Source organism: Pelophylax lessonae, assembly GCF_965119305.1.
Source record: "Pelophylax lessonae genome assembly, chromosome: 4".
NCBI classification, from domain to species: Eukaryota; Metazoa; Chordata; class Amphibia; order Anura; family Ranidae; genus Pelophylax; species Pelophylax lessonae.
This window is the reverse complement of record NC_138771.1, coordinates 317,947,783-317,963,891: the sequence shown is the minus strand read 5'-3', so window position 1 is coordinate 317,963,891 and position 16,109 is coordinate 317,947,783. Positions and strand designations below refer to the sequence as shown.

General features: G+C 40.7%; 1 long non-coding RNA gene across 1 annotated transcript in view; it reads left to right on the top strand.

The window, feature by feature from the left end:
• LOC309555145 overlaps window positions 1–16,109 on the top strand; it is a 55,964-nt gene that overhangs the window by 23,179 nt on the left and 16,676 nt on the right. The window contains exon 2 of the long non-coding RNA XR_014225253.1: window positions 8,825–8,912. This is a non-coding gene — a long non-coding RNA (uncharacterized lncRNA). The remainder of the gene's footprint in view (window positions 1–8,824; window positions 8,913–16,109) is intronic.

The following is a 16,109-nucleotide window of genomic DNA, read 5'->3' as shown; positions in this document are numbered from 1 at the left end:
GATCATTGTCTGGCTCCCTCCCTTGTAATCAGTATCCAATAGCAACCAGATCTGAACCTGCGTTACGGAGATCTTTGGCCTAGTCACGAGTCTGTCTGTAGGCAGGAGCAGTTAGCTGGCTGGCAACTCGATGGCTCTATTACTATTATAGCCTGTATAGAGAAAAGTTATAAGCAAGTGATAGCTTCCCTTTTAGCTAGAGCCCTCCTGTAATCATGTCATGGGTTGGTCAGTGCCCATATAGAAGGAAGGCTGGGAGGAGCCTTAGTGCACTTGGGTCATGGGAGCTAAACACCCCACACCAATGTGGATGTAGCCAGCGTGCATAGGCCCTGGAGAGGGCAGCAGGCAGGTAAAAAGTAGACCTGCACTCAGGAAAACCTGGCTGTGGTCTTTCTGTCCCTTATGGAGGTTGGGGCTAGGGCAAGTTACAAAAGGCATTTCAGGCCAGGCCAAGAGTTCACTGTGTGAGGCTGCTTCCCATGAGGATCCTGGGACAGGTGTACCTATGGAAGAGAGCACAGCCCTGTGTGTAATAATGACCCAGGGGTGGAGGAAAGACTGTAGGAGGAAGGTGGCTGCCAAGGTGCTATATATGCTTTCACATTTGACAACTGCAGTCTGTCCACTAAACGTGATTGACTGTGTGATGTCAAGTGACTGCAGAATGTATGTCAAAGCAATGTAACTGTTATGCCATTTCCAGAATTCCAACAGCAGAATGCAGCAACTACTTTATGTGTGGATACCTTCATTTGAGGGTGTAAAGGCCAATGGCTTTGGAATGTTGTGTGGCAGCCTCTAACATGGATTGGGGGACAATATGGCGGAGGGTTCGGATGGAAGAAAAGGGCATTTAGTGCAACTAAGGAATGGGACAATGTTACTTCGTCTATAAGTCGCTGATCACTGCCATTTCTGGTTTGTAAATACTATAATGTTTATGCAAACTAATCAATATACACTTATTGGGATTTTTTTCTGCCGCAGGTTTCCTGATATGGCGCCCTTTTGCATTTCCACTGCGGGTGTCCCAATATGTCCCCTACGACATCTTCCGTTTTTTTTCTTTTGTAAGTGATGTCACCCAACATAATGTCGGCGACTTAGCTGATGCTTTATGGTGGTGCTAGAGGTGCAGAGCTCCACGTTGCTAGGTCTACATTTCTACACGTGGATTTAATTGGCGAGATGCGGGGGGAAGAGGGGCCCCAGGTGCTGATCCTCATTGGTGGGAGTATATATAGAGGCCCACTTACATTGGTTTTTGGTTGATGAAGCTGACTTGGTCTATGGCAGACGAGATTTATTATAGTATGTCAGGAACTATGACTTCTTGTCCCTTAGAATTTTATTACTGGGTATTTCTTGCACATTTTTAAGCAGTGCCTGTCTGGTTATCATTGTTTATTTAGAGCACGCCCTTGTGAGCTACACAACAAGGTTGGGCATTTGTTCCCCATTTTTTTATATGAGGAATCCACAGCTCCCTGGAAGATGGAATTATCAGAAACAAAACTGATAAGGTGTGTTATGGTTTTCATAATTTGTTGGGAGTTATAATATCTATGTATACAGGGCTTTTTTCATCTGCCCGTCTCCTGTATTATAACATGTTGGCAGGGGATGTTCTTTCTATATATCTTTATTGATCCACAAGGGAGGAGTATTTTAGATTTTTGGATATGTAACCATACAATTTTAAGTTTAGTATTATTATTTGCTTTTCAGATTAATGTATTTGTTATTCATAATTTCATCATTGTGTCCTTTGGGGCATCTGCTGAGCTCTGGAGGCTCTATATTCTCCTCCTGGGTGGCCTGGTGGGCTCCCTTGCTGTTAATATACAGGACATAGATTTATGTCCTTTTTTTATCCTTCTCTCTTGGGTTCTTAGGTCCCCTGTGGTTAATTATGTTATGTATTTATGCATTTTTGTTTAGGGTTTTGCTAAGTTTTTTTCATATATTTTCAGTTGCCATTTTCAAGCATGAATCCTGAAGAAGCAAATATATAACAATACATTTTGGCCTAAATTTATGAAGAAATTTGATTTTTTTTTTAAATTTTCCTGGATATGTTTTATAGCAGAAAGTAAAAAATATTGGTTTTTTTTTTCAAGATTTTCAATCTTTTTTGGTTTATATAATGCAAAAAAAAAAAAAAAACAGCGTTAATCAAATACCACCAAAAATAAGCTCTATTTGTGTGAAAAAATATATAAATTTTATTTGGGTACAGTGTTGCATTGCCGATTACCAATTCCTGTCTGACCATAGCCTATAGATGGCAGACAGGAAGTAGCGCTGATTTGGGTTAAAGGCAACTCGCTTTGGCGCACCAGCGTGGCTCATAGAGCGCACACCCGGGAGCCCTATAATACAAGTGTTCCCCGGACACAGGGGATCACATTACCGCTGTGTCCAGGTGATTATGTGGTCTTGTACCATGTGATCCCTGTGTCCAATCACACAGTTCTCAATATTAACTGGATGTAAACATCAGTCCTCTCTGTTCTCACACAGATCAGCTGTGAGAGAAAAGAAAACAGATACAGCAGCCTGTCACACTGCATGTACACTCACAGACTGCAGTGCCAGTCTGCCCCACTGTCCCTGATCTCTGCCCCCAGTGTCCCCAGTAAAAACAACAATACCATGTGCAGCCAGCCCCTGTCATTTGTCCAATTCTCACACCATTCACCATACCAACGTCCCAATGACCGCCATACCAATGCCCTGATTACTGCCATACCCCATAGCAGTGTCCTGATCACCACCATACACCATACCAGCACCACGATGACCTCCATCCTCTATACTAGCATCTTGATCACCACAATATCCCATACCCTGCAGAAAATATCAGAATATTGGCAGCTCAGCTGCAGCTGCAGAAACAGTGGCATCTTTATATTGCCAGTGCACTGGAATAAGCTTTAGGGCCCAATGCAAGATTTACCCTGCAGCAAATATAGATTTGGCAGCTGAGGTACAGTTGCAGAAACACTTGGAACCTTTACAGATTCAAAGCATTGAAATATGCGGCAAGACATGGTGGTCTTGTCCCAGGATTAGGAGCTTTTGGAACAAAATCTTCCCCCTCATTTGCACGATCACAGGTATCCCACTACCTCAAACCCCTCAATCTGCTTTCTTACTTGAAAAACTCCCGGGCACTCCCAAACACTCTCTATCCTTGGTATTTTTTATTTTGCTGGGAGCTAAACTCACGGTGGCCAAAGCGTGGAAGCAACCCTCAGTTTCATATAGTGCCCCCAAGCACAAAATATCCTGGATCATGGCTCAGGAAAAAATGGTGGCTATCCTGCAGGATAAAGTTTCCAAATTTGAACTTATTTGGGAACCGTGTGCTAGACTAAATCATATATCGATTTCATAGATGATCCTACCATAACTCAAAGTTCCCCGGTGATCCTACCCATTTTCTCCTCCTCCTTCTCCCCTACCTCTCCTCTCCACCCTCTCTCTCCTTTCCCTCTCTACCCCTCTCATGCTACCTTCTTAACTATGATCCCACAGGGCCGTTTCCTCTTTCCTCTAAGGTGCCACAGGGCCGTTTCCTCTTTCCTCTAAGGTGCCACAGGGCCGTTTCCTCTTTCCTCTAAGGTGCATCTTCATGCTCCCTCTATTGACTCCAGCTGAGAACATGGGTTTCCTCACTCCGGAGGAACTCCGATACCCTATCTAATTGGTTGCCTGTCCTGGTTCCCCAATGTTTCGCAGCCTCTGTCAGGTGCTGGGGACCCGAGACGTCAACTAAGTGTACGACGCTCTCAGGGGTTAGAAATTCAAGCTGTTTTTTCTTTATTTTCGTTGCCAGAATTTACCTGCACCTGAATATTTGATTAGAGTCATTCTTTCCTTATTCCTTTATGTCTTCTGTTTTATTTTTTTGCTTTTTTAGTACTCACGATACTGTAGTTCTAGTACTGTGTCATGCTTCCATAGCAGGGTGATGATTCCCCATTTTTTGCTTCCGGCTTTACCTGGTCGGTCGTTGATAGGGTTCTATAGTACGTGCCCTGCACTGTTTAACAGGCACAAATTGTTTTTTTTTTGTTCATGCAGCGAGGTAGTGTTACTGTCTCTCGAATGCTGTGTCACATGTTGTTTTTATACTGTATTACCTTGTTCATTTTTTCTCAATAAAAACTTATTGAAAACTGAAATATGCTGCAAACTTTTAGGTACAACACATAATTTTTCCCAGCAGCAAACATTGGAAACTTGGCAACTGAGGTCCAGCTGCACAAACATAATCTTTATGTGCCAGAGCATTGGAATAGGCCACATTTATGAATAAGCCAGTCCATTTTTTGATAATGAGTGTCATTTATCCTGTAGCATCACCAGTAGTGGTTTTGAAGTTGTTGGTAATCCAAGACTGCTTCATTCTCATGAAAGTGAGCCAGTCCATGTTGTCAGGGGACAGATCAATTTGCCTTTATATAAGGAGCTGGTACAAAAACAAAGCCCTTTTAAGCCAGATAACCTATGTTCAAATGATATGCATTTAGGTTACAAAGATTTCAGCCCACTGAATTCCCACATTAATTAGAGAGGACCACAAACCTCAAACACATATGTTTAGCCTTAAACTCATGGTAGCTGTGAATCCGAACCTTATCCCTTATAAGAACCCTTTGATTTTCCCAGCGAAATGTAAGACTGAAAAGGCGGACAAGGTTAAAGCTAAGATGTTGATCAATGCTGAGGAAGATATTTCCCACATGATGCTGTGAAGATATCTGAAATTCATGCCCACAGCCTTGTCTGAGCTGAAAAAACACAGACATGTAAGACAAGTAAGCATCCACAGTTTGATGTAATGAATAATGGAAGAGCTGAAAGAGCGCCTGTGATTTGGATTAGAGGTTAGAAAAGAAGAACGTTTTGGGTAGAGACAGTATTCCTGACATCATTAATAAATATAACATAATAGATAGATTATTTATAACACACCTGTAATTAACGGTACTTGCAAGAAGCACTAATCACAGGAGCAGAAGGTGAGCTAGGAGTGCCATCATCGAAGTCCTTCATCTATCATAGTAATGCAATATTTTGTCACTGACATCTATAATGAGGAACAAATGACAGTGCTTACTCATTGATGTGCAGGATCTCCCCCTAGGTATATAAGAAACATCTAAATGTGCCAGGAGGATCACAGGAAATGCTCACAGGACATTTGCACAAAAAATATTCCATGTACTTAAAGCAGAACTCTAGGCAATATATGGAACTCAGGAACAGATATGTAAGATGTGAAGCTATGTTATCCAATGTGTTTTTGAATGCAGGAGATGTGTTGTGACCCCAGGATGTGAGGTCCTGCTTTAAAATACAAGCCAACATGCAGACAAACAGCTTGCCTGACCCAATGTATGCCAGCAACCAGCACAAAGCATCATTGGATGTGTAGTCCTGGCAAATACATTGATGCACATTATGGAAGTGGCCAGTGTTGGGGGTAACTAGTTACAAAGTAACTGATTACAGTAACTACATTACTTTTTTTGGGAACTAAGTAATGTAACTAGTTACAATACTAATATTGGTAACTACACTACTTTACTAGGCTATAGGAGGTAACTACACTACTTTACTAGGCTATAGGAACGCGCTTTCCTGCGTTACCCAAGCCGTGCGATACAATCGTTATTTCGAAGAATAGAGAGGGATGAAGTTTATGAATTTTTTTTGCACTTTATGTTTTATTCTGTTTTTTCAGGTTTTGTTCTCATGTTTCCCAAAGCCTGTGTTTATACAATAAACTCTATGCAGAAAGAGTGTCATGTATCTTCTCCTTCACGGTCAATTAAGAAAGAGGAAGGTAAAGTAATAAGTAGTGAAGTTACTTTTCAAATGCAGTAACTAGTAAAGTAATCTCATTACAATTTACAGAAGTAACTAGTAACTAGTAACTAGTTACATTTTTTGAGTAACTACCCCAACACTGGAAGTGCCCCCTGGGACCTGCAGAACTGTGCACATTGCATGGATTTGAATTTAAAGCCAATTAATCACTAGATTTAAAAAAAATAATAATAGGTGATCCTATTAAATTGGTAATACTCCACAGTTAAACAAAAATTGTGGTTCCCCTAGGGTGGGACTTTACAGGCACGACAAAATGTTGATATCAAAAAAGGTTGTATTAAAATGCTATAATTTATTAACATATATAATATACAAAAAATAAGACAATTATAATTATAGCAGTTATATAGTTAATTATAACAATTGTATAATTGTCTTCTTTTTTGTATATTATATATGTTAATAAATTATAGCATTTTAATACAACCTTTTTTGATATCAATATTTTGCCGTGCCTATAAAGTCCCACCCTAGGGGAACCACAATTTTTGCTTTCCAATAAGGGATGTGGCACACTTTTTAGAGGACCACAACGGGAGCACACACAGACTTTACTCCACAGTTAAAAGTGATTTTCATGAGTGTTTAATTATAACTTAAACTGATTTAACAAAAATATTATACTTACCTGCTCTGTGCGATAGTTTTATATAGATCAGCCCCGATCCTCCTCTTATAGGGTCCCCAACTTTCGCACCTGGCTCCTACCCCCTGCCGAGTGCTCTCATAGCAAGATGCTTGCTTTGGGGGCATGCGTATGGACTAAATCCCAGTATGCGCTCTGTATTTCCATTGACACACAGAGTGCTACTCAGCCCTGCCCCCCACTCTCTGCTCACTGGCTGTGATTGAAAGCCGCAGAAGCCAATGGCTCCCGCTGCTGCCACTCTGTCCAGTGAGGATAGAAAGAGAAATGAGAGAGGTCTCGAGCTCTCGGGCACAGTGCTGGATCAAGATCGAGCTTAGGTAACTATGAGGGGGAGGAGATGGGGGGAAACTGCATACAGAACGTTTTTTTACCTGAACGCAGATAATGCGTAATAATTTTTAACATGTACTTTCAGGTAAGTCTGTAATAAGGCTTACCTGTAGGTACAGTAAATATCTCCTAAACTTGCACTGTTTAGGAAATATTCGCAGAGCATGTAGCAGTGACCTCACCAGTACATGCATTCTGAAGAGATGGCATGCCTGAGTCTTACCGTTAGAGCTCTGTGCAGGAGCCCCCGCACGTATTTTCTAGGCTAGCATTCTTTAGTGCAAGCAACCAGCATCTTAATAAATGCCTCCCAAGAGGGGATCCCCACTTCTTTCCAACCCTTAGGCCCAAAGGCCTGGGGAGAGAGACAGATATTTCACAACATTCTCACAGGCCGAACGTCCATGAGGGAAGAGACAGGACTCGTCTCAAATATTGCAGTTGCATCTTCTAGGCTAGGATTCTTTAGCGCAAGAAACCAGCATCTTTATAAATACCTCCCAAGAGGGGATCCCTACTTCCTTCCAACCCTTAGGCCCAAAGGCCTGGGAGAGAGACAGATCTTTCACAACATTCTCACAGGCCGAACATCTATAAGGGAAAATTAGTTCTGAGGTTCACATATGCTGACTGCAGTGTCCTACAGAATCATAAAAATACAAAAAGGTAATTGATCAAAAATATTTCAACCCTACATTAACTTTTTCACAGCATGTATACAATTATAAACTAGGGCTGCACACTTAAATGTTTACTAACCCAGTAATAAAATTGCTAGCGATGGAACTCCAGGAATAGCAATCAGTTGCTAAACAGATTGGATGACAAATTTCCTACTGTGCATTACATGACTGTAAAATCTCCCTTAGATCTACTAACAGCTAATCAGGGCAAGGGAATGTCTGAGTAAATGTCTAGCATGTAGCAGAAACGAATCTTGATGATGATCACAATGCTGCGTGACTACATGCTACAGTTTTCAGGTTGTATAACTTATGGCCGGAATACACGATAAGAAAATCGGCCGAAAATTTCCGTTCAGCGAAGGATCGGCCAATATTCTACTCGTTAATGCCCAGCCATCAGTGACCGATATCGATATAGTGAACGAAAAATCCCGTTTGAAAAAAACGAAAAATTCTGTCGTCTCGTTTGCGAACGAACGATATTCTATACGTTGGTGTTAAGGTCGTTCATTTAAAATCTGTAGAACATAATCACGCATGCATTGTTTCTATGGTTGGCGGTCAAACGGTCGGGCGATATTCGGCCTGTGTATGTTGGCAACGTTTTTGACCAAGGAACACTTTTTCATAAGTCGGTGGTCGAATGATCGGGCGATATTCGGCCCGTGTATTCCAGCCATTACACCAGGGGTCTCCAAACTTTTCAAACAAAGGGCCAGTTTGTTGTCCTTCAGACTTTAGGAGGGCTGGATTGTGCCCAGCAGAGGCGGACAATGTCCCAGGCCAGGCATCAGTGAGAATAATAATGGCCTCAGGGTTGGGGGTCCAATGGGAGGAGGATTAGTGCCCCTAATACTAAGAGGAATAGTATCCCATCATTGGTATCTGTCGAAGAAATACTGCTCCATTGTTGGTGTCAGTGAGAGGAATAGTGCCTCATTTCAGTGGGAGGAATAGTGCCCCAAAGGCTGGATAAAAGCTAGCAAAGGGCCACAGTTTGGAGACCCCTGACATATACCATTTGTTCTATCAATCAAGTTTCACTAATGACAATTAATCACTAGGCATTTTTGTAAATTAAGGTGTTTGCAGTTGCATGGAGTTCTTTAAAACTATTCACTATTTAGAAGATGTTGTAAAAATGACCTAGACTATAATTGACAAATGTTTAATTAGCAATAGATTACATCTAATTTGCTTTTCTGAACAGTGTAATTGAAATAAGCTTTGCCTTCTTTCTTTTTATGGAAAGCAAAAGGTCCTTGTCTGGACATCTGAAGTCACCGTGGTCACATAATTGGCTCCGTTGTGAGACTGCCAGCTTGGAAATGGACCCAAAGGTGAGACAGGCCTCGCTATTATTTCTGACACACAGGAACTAATGTCCTCTTCACATTTATTATACATTGGCAGAATGTTAGAAAGACTTCATTTAGAAATTATAATCTGTTAGTAGGATCACCAGCGTCTACACAATTCTAAGACTAATACGTTTTTAATGAAGGAACTCAAATCCAGCTGATTCTAGTGGTAATTTGCTTTAAATATTTAATGACTGTAGATTCTGTGTGTTTTATGTACATCTGTCAGCTCTATAACAAGAGTTGATGAAGGGGAAGGGTGCATTCATATAAAGAGCGCATATTCTGACCCCATCTTGTATTAACTAAACATGGCACTCAGGTGACATACATTATGCAATAGTTTTGTCTCCCACATAAGCTGCTGTATTACCATTGCAAACCTTCTTTGAAGGACTATTTTACTTTCACGCAATGAATTTGTGTATCATTTAGAATATCGATTCCTTTTTTATGTAATATGCCTCTATTATATTTTGCTCCACATTCAAATTCAGACCAAACTCTCCAGCAAGCATGACAATGACAAGGTTTTGAACAAGGGGTGCCTAAATTATATTTTTTTCTTTAAAGGGCAACTTCACATTTGTGGGGGAAAAAAATAGCAAAAAAAAAAAACATAGTATATACAAATAAGATACAGATCTCATTGTAATTGAATGTTAATAAAAATGACCTTTCCTTTTAAATCTGCATCTCTATGATTTTCTGTAAAATGCAATGCAATATGGCTACCTGGAGGTGTTCTGTACACAGAATGTGTACTGACCACACCCCAGAAACATCATTTCCTGCTTGTGTGATTTTCATGCATGTGTGTGATGTTAAAATCCTTGTAATGTACATTGAACACCCAGAGGGGAAGATTCTTTTCTCAGCAAAAGTAGAATTACTCTTTAAGTACACACTGAATTAAGCTTAAACTTTTTTATTTCCTGTGTGTGTCTTTGGAGAGATTTCCCTCCACTTGCTAATACACCATGAACTTATGGCTCGTCTCGTCAAAGAGAGGGAATATCTTCTTTAAGTTGTAACTAAAAAGGTATCCACATTGGAAGAGTTCCCATAGCCACCTTGTAGGCAGGTGCAGGTTGACCTCCCTACACAGGTAGCGTTCATCCAATTTGCAGGGAGAGTGGAAGAAAGGTGGAATACCCATTCCTCTCAGGCCTCCAGGTGTCAACAGGTGGACTGCTGTCAGATTGGACACTGCAACCAAGATGACCTCTTCAGCCATCTTAAGTGAGGGCAGAACTTACAAAAAGCCCTAGCCCACTGCAGTTGGCGCACATTCTGCGTGTGGCTAGGTTAAGAACAGGAACCCGTCTGTTAGGGAGAATGTGCCTAGCGGTTCCAGAGGAAGAGGGACAGCATAGTCATCTGAGCTCCTTGGGGAACTTCTCTGCTACTTGTGCTTACTGCATCTACATTCCCCATGCCAGGTGTCTCTGCACATCACTCTCTCTCCCTGCAAGTCCTGCATACTGCTGTGAGTGTTGCTGCTTGTTTATTACTGTTGGAAAGACTCTGTTACTGTACCTGGAATGTTCTGACAATATAACTTTGTATTTTTAACCACTGCATATGAGTGCCTTACCTCTAGGTGCCTCGTCTGGGCTTCCCCCTGCACCTCAGTCTATACCCTGATCTGGTGACCAATTAAAGTTTTGGATTTTCAGACACTTTCTAGCTTGGTCTCAGTGGTTATCAGAATAAATAGAAAGTGTGCACCTACCCAGCAGGGGCAACGACAGCAATATAAACTTTATTGGTTTTATTCATCCCTAAGGTTTAATTTACACTTTGCAAACCTGTGGATTGCTGCAGATGAACTGACAGATGTGTGCCAAGAGCTGTGGCTATTCAGCTAATACAAAACAATGCCAGGCTGAAGGCAACAACAAATATTCATGGCTGTTTGTAGCAGTTCTTACAGCCAGTGATTACCTGTGATTAGGGACAGACAATCCTGGCTGGGCGCAGATGGTCATTTCCATCTATGATCTTCTGTCCCTAACCTCAGGTAATCTGTAGTGTAGGTAATCCATACAATGCAAAGATAGGCAATATTAGACAGCCTATCATAAAATTGTATGGACTCAGTGTCCACAGCTCTTCACATTCACCTGTCATTCTGGCAATGAGAATCCATAGATCCTTGCAGTTGGTAATTGCAGTGTGTGCTAATTGCAGTATGTAAATGAGGCCTTACTCTGTCCACAAAGTTTTGACTCAAACAGAAACTTGACCCATAGCAGTTTGATAACCATTAATGTTCTTTTACAAAAGAACATACATTCCACATGAAAAAGTATACTACCAAAATTAGTGTGTGCCGTAAATTGCCTCCAGCACTGCACCTTCCTCTTCTTGCTGGAGGCTGACATTTTGTTGAAGCCCAGAGCAGTCACTTTCTTTTTCTCAAACTCTCCACTTTTCCTCTGTCTCAAAAACTATATTTCACCTTCTGTAAATAAAATGTGTGCATTTTCAGCCTTGATTGTCTTGGTTCAGCCAAAGAGGAAGGCTGAAAGAAGCTTTAAAGTGCTGACGTTCACAGGCAGAAAATTAGGGAGATAAGATGTTATCCTTGTAAGTTTAACGCTCATTTGTCTTCCATGCAGCAGGGTTTATCCTGTCACCTCTTCTGCTCTTCTTTTCTCTTTCCCAAATCTGTCATACCTAAGCATAGTCTGTGTCATTGACAGTAGTGGGAGCCAACCCCTCCCACTGTTGTATCTCAGCAAATGTGGAGCGAAAAACCTGAGAAAGTCTTGGCTCTTGTGCACATTTCTGGATCGGGATCAGGCTCAGCTATGTATTTGGAGGGGGGGGGGGGGACTGTGTGGGGAGCTACATGCAGAAGGTTTTTTTACCTTACTGCATCGAATGCAGTAAGGTAATTAACCTTCCACCTTTAGAACCACATTGATGCAGAATGCGGAAGTCAGTAGAAGGTAGTGCAGAAGGCATAGATAAGTATGTAGGGCAGCGTATAGACATCAGTAGCAACACAGAAGGCAGATATTAGTGGTAATTAGGGCAGAGGTCAGTAAGAAGGAAGGCAGGGTTCAGAAGTAAGGCCCCTTTCACACATACAGTCCGTTCAGTTCATCAGTTCAGTCACGTCAAATGTATCAGTTTTTCATCCGTTTTTCATCAGTTTTTCATCCGTTTTTCGTCAGTTGTCATCAGTTTTTCATCCGTTTTTCGTCAGTTGTTATCCGTTTTTCATCCGTTTTTCATCCGTTGTCGTCCGTTTTTCATCCGTTGTCATCAGTTGACATCAGTTTTTCATCCGTTGTCATCCGTTGACATCAGTTTTTCATCCGTTGTCATCAGTTGACATCCGTTTTTCGTCCGATCTGTTTTTTTGACGGATGAAAAATAGGGCATTCATCCGTTCAAAAAAACGGACATTGACGGAAGTGGATGAAAACGGATGTTAACTGATGATCATCAGTTGTCATCCGTTTTTACATAGAGATGCATTGATGTCCGTTTTTCATCCGTCAACGGATGGATGAAAAACGGACAAACGGACAGCATGTGTGAAAGGGGCCTAAGTAGTAAGTAATGCAAAGTTCAGGTGTCAGCAGTAACGCAGAGGGCAGAGGGCAGTAGTAAGTAATGCAGAGAGCAGAGGAGGAGTATGTAGTGCAAAGTGCAAGGGTCAGTAGTAAATAATTATCGCATAAGACAGGGGTCTGTAGTTATGCACAGTTTGGAGGTCAGTAGTAAGTAATGTGCAGTTCAGTAGTCAGTAGTAAGTAACAAGGAGGGCAAAGCTCATTATTAAATACGATCAAGCTCAGAGGTCAGTATTATGTAATGCACAGGGCAGAACTAAGTATAAAGAAAGGCAGAGAGCAGATAGAAGAGGTCAATAGTAAGTAAGGCAGAGGGCAAAGGTAAGTATTAAGTAAAGCAGATGTCAGTAGCATGTAATGCAAAGGTCAGAGATCAGATTACTGATCCGTACACAGTCGCACACAGGCAGACCCTGGTCCCCTCGTCCAGTTTACTTACTGACACACAAGCAAGCAAGGCAGAAACTCTTCCTAGGCTTCTCACTTTCCTGAGCTGGAGGTGATATATTTAAACCAGGGACTAAAACAGGGACACTTTGAAGTTGGGGACAGTCTCTGCAAATCTTGGACTGTCACCCTACTGTAAAGTGGCTGTATATAGTACGGTACAAGGCGTATACTTGGTCCCCTTGTCTATTAACATAACTCTGATGGTGGGAAGGTGCCACATCCAACAAACACAAGGCGTTGTTTAAAAAAAAAAAAATATATATATATACACTGTATATATATATATATATATATATATATATATATATATATATATATATATATATATATAATTTTTCATATCACATAAGCAAAGCATAAGCATTTTAAACTGTTTTTTTATTTTTTTATTTTTTCTTGAGTACAGATATAGGGCACAAACCAACGCATCAAGGAAAATCAAGATTTTCTTACCTGATTTATTTAAAAGTCCTTGTATATTTACATATTCATATAGGGACAGTCATTATTTACTTAAACTGATACTTGAAGTAGAACTATAGGCAAAACTTTTTTTCACATTGGATAGAGAAAGGGAGGGCTATAACCCCTGTCAGTTTATTTTTAGTCATCTGTGTCCCATTGCGGAGATTTCCCTTCACTTCCTGTCCTATAGTCAAACAGGAAGTGAGAGGAAAATCCCTGTAAACTAAATTCTTTGGGGACCCCCAGGTCACCAGAACTAGTGACCCCATTGGAAGAGTTCCCCTCTATTACTTTTCTGAGGACAATCCAAAAGTTTGTATTTTCTTTTATTTTCATTTTCAATGATAATGGTAAACAGGACAAATAGAGAGGGTGAACAGAGGCACAGACAGCAATAAAAACTGACAGGGGCTCTAATCCCTCTCCACATTATCTAGAACTAAAAAAAAGTTTTGCCTTTAGTTATACCTGATGCAGAGAAATTGCTTAGTCATAAATCCATATATGTATACTCTGTCTTCCTGTCCTCGCTGACATTTTAATGATATACAGTTTCTCACAAAAGTAAGCACACTCCTATTTTTTGTAAATATTTTATTAAAACTTTTCATGTGACAACATTGAAGAAGTGACACTTTGCTACAATGTGAAGCAGTGAGTGTACAGCTTGTATAACAGTGTACATTTGCTGTCCCCTCAAAATAATTCAACACACAGTCATTAATGTCTAAACTGCTGGCAACAAAAGTGAGTACACCCCTAAGTTAAAATGTCCAAACTGGTCCCAATTAGCCATTTTCCCTCCCCTTGTCATGTGATTTGTTAGTGTTACAAGGACTTAGGTGTGAATGGGGAGTAGGTGTGTTAAATTTGATGTTATAGCTCTCTCATACGGGTCACTGGAAGTTCAACATGGCACCTTATGGCAAAGAACTCTCTGAGGAACTGGAAAAAAAGTATTGTTGCTCTACATAAAGATGACCTAGGCTATAAGAAGATTGCCAAGACCCCGAGACTGAGCTGCAGCATGGTGGCCAAGACCACACAGTGGTTTAACAGGACAGGTTCCACTCAGAGCAGGCCTGCCATGGTTGACCAAAAAGTTGAGAGCATAAAATTGGTCTGCATGGCTGTAATTCCGGAAGGGAGCCTAAAGAGGATGCACAACCATGTCCTGTGGTCTGATGAGAACATGATAAACTTATTTGATTCAGTTGGTATCAAGCATGTGTGTCGGCAACCAGGTGAGGAGTACAAAGTGTGTGTGCCTACAGTTAAGCATGGTGGTGGGGGTGTCATGGTCTGGTGCTGCATGAGTGCTGCCGGTACTGGGGAGATACAGTTCATTGAGGGAACTATGAATGCCAACATGTACTGTGACATACTGAAGAAGAGCATGATCCTCTCCCTTTGGAGACTGGGCCGCAGGGCAGTATTCCAACATGATAACAACCCCAAACACACCTCCAAGGCAACCACTGCCTTACTTAAGAAGCTGAGGGTAAAGGTGATGGACTGGCCAAGCATGTCTCCAGACCTAAACCCTATTGAGCATCTGTGGGGCATCCTCAAATGAAAGGTCGAGGAGTGCAATGTCTCTAACATCCACCAGCTCCGTGATATCATCATGGAGGAGTGGAAGAGGACTCCAGTGTGAAGCTCTGGTGAACTCCATGCTCAAGAGTTTTAAGGCAGTGCTGGAAAATAATGGTGGCCACATAAAATATTGACACTTTGGGCTGAATTTGGACATTTCCACTTGGGGTGTACTCACTTTTGTTGCCAGCGGTTTAGACATTAATGGGTGTGTGTTGAGCTATTTTGAGGGGACAGCAAATTTACACTGTTACACAAGCTGTACACTCACTACATTGCAGCAAGTGTCAATTCTTCAGTGTTGTCACATGAAAAGTTTTAATAAAATATTTACAAAAATGTGAAGGGTGTACTCACTTTTGTGAGATACTGTGTATATATATATATATATATTTTTTTTTCCTATTTTAATTTCGATTGCTGATTAATGTATGTCAGGCCTTCTCATTTACATTTATATCATGTACAAAGAGCCAACATTAGGCACATAGAAATCTAACATGTACCATATGTTCCTAAAACAAAATCCTTAAATAATACAAAATTTTAATTATACAGGAACTGTTAAGAACACAACTATGACGTAAATCAACAAGCCCTGTACATAAAATTTTGACCATATTTGTACAAGCTCTATTATCTAGAAACTATTGTATGGTTTCATAGAACAACAGTGACATAAACATGACCTTACAAGGAAGAAAGTCACGTTTTCAGACTCCTCAGGGAAAAATCAAGATTTTCTTACCTGATTTATTTAAAAGTCCTTGTATATTTACATGTTCAAATAAGAACATTTGTTGTTTACTTAAACTGCTACTAAATTGCAGAGAAATTGCTTAGTCAAAAATGCATTATTTTAGTTCACCAAGCACACCTTAATATTTAGGGCACAAGAAGTGTATTTAAGGCAAATGATAAGTTCATATATTTTAAACTGATGTATGTTTCTTTAACTATTTCTAAGAATACGAAATGTTATAAATAAAAGGCAAGACAAGACAAGATGCACTCATGTTCTGTTTCAAGCACCACTTTATGCATTGACACACCTTCTTTAGACCTTGGTCTATCC